Source organism: Centruroides sculpturatus, unplaced genomic scaffold, assembly GCF_000671375.1.
Source record: "Centruroides sculpturatus isolate CEXI.00-Female unplaced genomic scaffold, Cexi_2.0 scaffold589, whole genome shotgun sequence".
Lineage (NCBI taxonomy): Eukaryota > Metazoa > Arthropoda > Arachnida > Scorpiones > Buthidae > Centruroides > Centruroides sculpturatus.
In genome coordinates, this window is record NW_019384972.1 from 28,335 (window position 1) to 36,710 (window position 8,376).

Consider the following 8,376-nt stretch of genomic DNA (forward strand, 5'->3'; position numbering starts at 1 on the left):
CAATTTTAATTTCGGAGATGAAAAAATATACAGTACACCTTAACAGTACTTAATTTTCTAATGTAAATATCTGTACAATGTAAATATTTATATCTATATTCAGATAGGCTCAACAACAAATCCAGGTCGTAATATTAATTTATCATCGATATAGTTTTAAAATATATATAATTTATGATAATTTATACTTAGGAAAAATACTATTTCATAAATGAGTGTCATTCAGTATCAAGCATTTCCTGGTGCTAGCTACAGGGTAACAAACATCAAACTTTCATCCTCAAAAAGCATTATTCAAACGAGGAAATTATATTTTTGGATATTTATAAATGTAATTTTTTTCCCTTCGTACTTTAAAATTTTTTTAATATTTTACGTTTGCCTGTATGCTCGTATCCTGGTAGTACAGAAGGTGCAATTTTATCACCTGTTAAATTTTACTACACAGTTAACGAAACTGTAATATTTGAATGTTTGAATGGATATAAAATGAAAGGATCGAAGATAATTCAATGTTTAAAAGACGGTAAATNATATAAATTCGAAGAAAGTAATGTTTGTAAATTATGGAAATTCGGTGATCCATAAAAATAAAGATTCAATAAATTTAGGATTTGTGCCAGAAAAGAAATGTATACGGTGAAATAAATAACAATTTAACAGGATTAGCGCAAAATAAAATAACAACACGTAAAGGATATAAGAATGATGGAATAAGAAACACTTGGACGATATGCCAAAGGAGTGTTACTCGGGTGATGGACTTTCTATGGGAAAACTGGCTTGTATTAAGTGCCCAATATGAAGGAAATTGTAAAATATCTAGTCCAATAGTGACCGATTTAATACGTTGAGATCCTTCCTGTTGTTTGCTACGGCTGCCCATTTGTATTAAAAAACAAAAAACATAAAACTATATTTTTTCTAAAGATATTAAGCATTTTAAATTTACCCCCTCCACCCATTAAAATCCTTGCAGATCTCTTCTCATTATAAAATAGAATAAAAATGGAAGTAAATGAGCAAAAGTTAAACTTATCGAATAACAAAGCTTTCTCGTATATTGGACCTTTTTAAAGTTCTCGGAACGTTGAGAACTGCGCCAGTGGCGCGTTGTAGCTTCGTGGGGTCCAGTAAATTTGAATTCGGGCCCCATGTACAATGTTGACTTCAGACATTTTTCTTCGGAAAAATTTTTGGGGAAATGTTTTCTTACAAAACATTGGTTTGGGCCTCCAGTTGGAAGGAGGCCCCGGGCAATTATCCTTTTTGCCCNAATGTACTAAAGATTCTCAAAAATGTTCCTATTTTGAAAGAAGTTTTTATCAAAAAATTCATTGTGCAGAATTACGTGCAACTGAAACATAGTTATAGAATGTGTTTACAGGGCCGGCGCTACCTTATCGACAAACTGGGCATTTGCGACAAATTTTCAAAAATTTAAACAAAATTTTCAGGCGTATAATTTTTTTAAATATTTTTATTTGTTTTTATTTACATTACACGGCGCAAGGTACAGCACTTCTAATAGGGCGTACAATTTTTCAAAACCAATACTTGGCGCTAATGGATACTGTTTCGTCAGTGATACCGTGTTTACGTTGTATAAAATTGCTTTTTTACTTATTTAGATATTTATTAAAATGCCGATTAATTGTTGTGTCTCGGTGTAATGCCAATAATAAGAAATGTTCTGTTTGAAATTTCCAAATGACCTATTAAAGAAAAGGAATGGGATGCAAAGATAAAAGAAGTGTTACTTCGTATAAGTAGAATGACTTTTATTTGATAAAAACTGTATAATTGTTCTGTACACTTAGTTCTTTTTACAGTTATGCTACGTATTTACTATGTGTGTAATCAAATCTATGTCAAAATTTTCATTGAACATAATGACTACTGACAGTATTTTGTAATTTTTTTGTCATCTCTTTGTATCCTATTAATACCTCAATCTATTAAGATTCAGGTATTAATGGGATACGTCAATATTTTATACAATAAAAACAAAATTCAAACTTAAAAATATTGTATTTTTTATCGTTAAACAGTGTAAACATCAATCGGAGCCCATCTCTGTGATATATTATAACCCTACACGGTGGGAAAAGGGGTTTACAAACCCAATAGACCCTCGCCGAACTTGGCCCTCAATTCCTTTAGTTTCTTTAACACTATACTTATTTATATTTATTGTAATGTATTTATTTTCCCTACATCAAACGCACGAAAACTGTAATACACATCTAAATACATATTTAAGAATAAATATATTAATTAGAATATTGTATTATTATGATACTCTTATATCAGAATTTTTATTGTTTCTCCCATTGTTCGATAAAATGGTTATTTTAATGATTTGTAGTCGAAGAAAAATAAAAGGATGTTAACACGCAAAAAACGAAAAATGTTGTTAAATTTTCTTCCAGGTATCCTTTTATAGTTTAGTATAAGTCACTTTTTGTGTGTCCCAAATAGTGAATGCCTTTCAATTTTTTTCTATACTTCCTTATTCAGTGTATCATCCGGAACGTGCTTTATGTATTTTTAGGTTATTCGTGTACAATTTGAAATCAGCATACATGACATTTGCATATTAATTTACATGTCACTAATTTTATGGAAATATTTAATGTTTCTTTATTTTTCCGAGAAAATGAACACAAACTGACATTGATTAATTCATAAATTTCCCTTTATTAATTAACAATAACATCTGAAACCCGATAACAATAACAATAAGCAATTTTACCAGAATTATACATCGATTACAGTACATATTCTGTACAATTTGTTCAATACATACTCAGATTCAACAAAGTACATAGATCTATAAATATACAGTATATATATTCAACGATCTTCCTCCTGAAGCAATTTCCTGTCAGAAACATCGTCAGTTCCTGTAAACAATAAAAGAAAAGTGCAAAAAAGAGAGGAAATACCACAAAAATAACCACCTTATATAATGGTATAGTTTACATCGGAATCACATAGTGGTTGGTACAAACTATCACTTCACGTATGGTTGCATCTTAAGAGACAATAGATTACAAGAAAACATGCTCTAGATACAAGAGGGTGATCTTATGGAAAATATCTATGATTATAGAGTGATGTATTTCATAGTTAGAAAAAATATTTACATTGAATTATTAGTTACATTAATAAAAAAATTGCCATATCAAATTTTATCATTATTTGAAGATTTGTGAGACATTTAGCATGTGTTTATGTGTGTGGTTTGTGTATTTTTTATATCTTTATAATAATATATATATATATATTATTATTATAAAGTATTATGAGACTAATATATTCTTTTCACTGGTTTTTAATTAATTTACATCTGTAATTGTTTACAGTACAATAGAGAGAATTAAAATTTTAATTATTCGTTTATAACATTGAATATAGTTATATAAGTAGTAAGATAGATTTGAATATATTTAAAACTTTGCTTAATAAAGTAAAGGAATTCGACTTCTATTGTAGATTGTTATTAAAAGTACAGTGTGTAGTTTGTATCGGCCATTATAAATTACTATATACACCATATCATGATACGGTAAAACCTGTGTAAACCGGATTCGCACGGTTTAAGCAGGTTAGACAGATTTTTCTGTGTATACATACATACACCATACAAGCCCTTATAAGTAAAATTTTATGAATTAAATCTATATTTAATTTTATATACATAAAATTACATTTTTGAATATTAAATAATAAATTTAATTATACTTTAATCTTTCTCCTTATCATTAATAAAATGGTTCTTTCTGAGTTTTAACTGTAAAAATTCAAAAATAATAATAATAATTTTTAATACATATTTTATTTTAAATTAATTTAATTTCGATCTTTGGAATTTATATTTTTAACAGTTTTGAAATTATTCTTCCTCTTTAGAAAAAGAAAAAAACGTTGATTAATAGATCTTAACGGATGGTAATCGTAGAAATATTTATAAAATTTTCGGAAATTAATTGGATTATAATCAGTCTAACCCAATTTTTTAGTACTTGGTACCTGCTAGGCTCATTAATCTTCCCTTTTATCACATGAAACTAAAATTGGAACGTAGAATATACGTGAATAATTTTTTAAAAAGTATATTTACTGTTTATTTACAGCAATTAAAACTATGCCAGAGTATTTTCTCCTTTACAAAGGTATTATAGAAATGACTTTAATTGCTCATTATCATTAAGGAACGCAAATATATACTTTCGTACGCGACTTTAGATCCTGGTTTCGTAGAACAACTGATTAGTTATACTTGGAAAAATAAATAAAATCCGTTCAAATCGGATAGTTTTTACGATTTTCCTGCTCCATTTAGACAAACGGACGGACTGTTGACATTTTTCATCTATAATTAAAGACTTTAAAAATAGGATATTCAATACTTTTTCTTTAATGATCTCCGAAAAAAATTAGAAAAAAATTTCAATAAATTCTAATTTTTCTGGTCTATTAATATCTGACTATTAAGCAGTTATTAACTTACTATCGATCGCAAGCGATACGTGTCTCTAAATAATTTCCATATGATATGTTATGTGACCTTAAATGATGATGTTGTCATGCAAGGATGCGTATCGAAATTCGAACTTCATCATGTAATTAGCTTTTATCGTTTTTCACTTGATAAAAAAAAGGGTATATGGAGCATTCTTACACTTAAAAATGTATTTTATCCTCGATAAAATTCTTAACCTTGTTAAAAAAAAATGAAGACGAGAGAAAGAACTAAATAGATTCGTTGCCAAAAGGCATGCCTTGTGAAATGTAAAATAATTTCTTAACTTTTACGATTCTCTAAAAAACTATCCCAAATTCTTAAGAATTTCTAATTAGTTTTCCTAGAAATTAATTGTTTATAAATGATTATAAAGAAAGATTTACTCACCTTAACTTAAAAACCACCCAATGGAATGCACTTAATGATGCCCGTGTCCGTGTCCAGATCTAGGAAACACACCGAAATTTCCTTTAGCACGGAATCCGTATTTGGGATGAGCTTCGTACTGTACCACTTGCAATTTTCCATGAGGATCTACGTAACTGTAGGATCCTTTAACTATACCGTGTGAATCTCTTTCCTCGTATCTAGTTTGAGGATTTTTATAATCCGCTGTATCATATCCGAAACGATACGAGTGAGGACCTTCTAAACCCTGAAAATCAATTCATTTACACGCGTTTATTGTTAAATTTAATTCGCATTATTTTTCAAATAAAAAGTAATTTTACTTGTTCGTGAAATTGAGTGCGGCCATCGTGATGTCCTCCTCCTCCTCCTCCTCCTCCTCCGTATCCCGATTCCGCTGTTTCTTGATCTTCAATGTGGTTCTCGGCTACCTTCGCTGATGTTAGAACCAATGTGAAAGCCACAAAACAAACCTAAACGTATCGAGTTATGTAATTAACAGTGTACATTAATTCTTGTGTGTACGCCAACACAACGTTAAGTGATCAAATTTAAGGTCTTGCTTAAAGTGTAACATTCTTAACTTAAAAAACAGAATTTAAGTCTAAACAATTTTATAAACTTAAATTAAACATGTAGTCTTTCTTCTAAACTTAGATAAATTATCTTTATACATAAAATTTCAATATTAATCCCACACGAAAAGTCTAAGCCAGAGGTTTTCAACCTATTTTTTACTCTCGTACCACCCGAGTTTTCTGGGTGTAGATTTGTAGCGCTAACTAATCCTTCTTGCGTACCACAGGTGGTACGTGTACCACTGGTTGAGAACTTCTGGTCTAAGCCATAACTTAAAACTCTAAATAGTTATAAATATAATATTTTGAGTTCGTAACCCCCGAATATAATTAATTTTTCAATAAATCGCTAAGTGAAAATTTACATTACTAAATCCTAACTAATTACAATTAATTATAAATAAATATTTTACATAGAACTAAATTATTTATCGAGATAACGGAAGAAATCCCTACACTAACTTTTTTGTTAATTAAGAGCCTAGAACTATAAGTTACAGTATCAATGTTTTTTTCCCTTGAAGAAATGTTCACTACTCACACATACAAATCTCCACGCCATAGTCCAACTCGATTCGAATTCACAAATAAAATGTAATGTTTACGCACCCCACCCCATTGCTTATATACTCCAAGTCGGAGGCGTTGAAAAAGTGTTTTGGCCTCGATTTGCTCCGCAACAATTTGTCTTCGGGAGGTTGAGTCGTCCTTCCCCCCTTCTCCAGTAATTTAACAGCTTCTTGCTCATCCATGCGAGGTTAGCTTTCGATATACGTCTATCTACCCGTACACACACTTCGTCGATTCGGGCCACTGATTATCGGTTTGTAAATGTAAATCGAAGAAGTTACCTATTCCATTGGAAATGATCCAGTGCCCGGGGGGGGGACCTTAGAAAAATCTGTTGCAGGTACGTACCCATCGTCCCCTTAACTCCATTTAATTATAATATACGACATTAAATTTTTGATTGGTTACCATAAAAATATTTGTCGCCAATTTTGTCGCTCTTAGATATGTCACAACATATTTATTAGAACGCTGCGTATGACATACTTTACCAATTTGTTTAATTACATTTCATTTTTATGATGAATAAAACAATTATCTACAAAATAACTTAATTTGTAAAGGCAGTTTTTTTTTAAATATTTTTAAATAAAAAAAAATGTTAGGATGTTTTGAGGGGCCATTGTGTATCGACAGACACAAGCGCGTATCATTTTGTATGCGAAATGCATGGGCGAGTTTTTAAACTATCCTCGTGTCAAAAATTCAAAAAACACGGAAGTGAAAGTAAGAAGAACATTTCATTCCTTCGTGAGAATTTCTTGTAATATATTACATTTACGTGTAACACGAAAATGTAATATATTAACGAGGATTTCTTACGAAGAAATGCGTGATTTATCGTTACTTTCTCAAATTGTATTAGAAACTGGAGATTAATATCCTTTTAACACAGATATAGCGTGTGTATCAATCATTGTGACAAATGTTTTCACTAAATTCACTCATTATTATTTATAAACAATAATTTTCCTTGTTACTTAGATAAAAGTTTTATCGAATTAATCATATCTCGTGTAAAGTAATAAAACATTCGAAAAATTTTGAAATTTATTAATCATTTCGAACCTTAATATTTACAAAAAAAAAACAAAAAAAAAATACTAAATGGTAACGAATAAAATCAAGTTCGACCCCACTCGAGATATGACACACAATCCCCCTCTGTCTCTCTACTCCTTTCATCTTTAACCACCAAAATTTAATAGCATCAATTTCTCTAATATACAAACCTCCCTGCAAAATTTCAGAAAATTTCGACAAAAGACACGGGGGTTATGAAGCTTTAAATTGGGTAAACAAAATCGTGCCCCCTACACAAACACACAGTAAAAAAATCCCAGAATTGTTTGCATTTCACGACGTTACAAGATTCTCCGAGTACAAAAGTATCAAAATCTTGGGAGGGGGGTGGATAATTTATGACCACGGCCATACTTTCCCTCTATTATACATAACATCGCGAAAGTAAAAATTTAAGAATTTAAATACCAAATCGCTTTAAATTGGCGCGAGTTATTATAAAAATTATTGATTAAAATCGCCATTTTCTAAAGCTTATACATTAAATGTATCTTGACATGTTTTATTATGTTATCTTTTGATGTTCTTTGAACCTTGAACGTAAGTTTCCCCACTGCGAAGTCTACAGGCCTATATTTAACAGAGATTCGATGCTATTTTTATTTAAGGTAATTTACCTTTCGCACTTTTTCAAGGTCGATGCTTTATTTACGATGAATTTGTCATTAAATATGTCTGACTTAATGTGAGAAGTTTCGAATAATTAGGCTCGAAATCTCTCACATAAAAACTTGGTGTCAGAGGTAAATATATATATAATGCGCTGCTACTTTAATTTTATATAATTTTTTTATATATTCCTAGCTCCAAAAATATTAATATAAATGATTTAAATTGGTGACGCATCAAATATTGAACCTTTGAACGTAATACGTTACATATTTTTCTAAATTTATAGCTTTTTACAGTAAGGTTGTTGCATTTTTCTGCTTCACCTATTCGTTGATTTTTATCGACGTACGAGTTGAAACTTTTAAATATTTTTCTTTTAAAAAATAAATAAATAAAAATACTTTAAAGTAACGAAACCAATAATTTACTTTCTTTATTTTATTTATAACAAAAAAAAATATTTTTATAGAAGTTTAGCGAATTAATTAAATAAATACCATATTTAAGAGGCATTCCGATCATTAAAAAAGGAATTTTCGGGTAAAAATGGCTCGATAATTAAATTATAAATCTTAATTAATTACTAATTAAGAG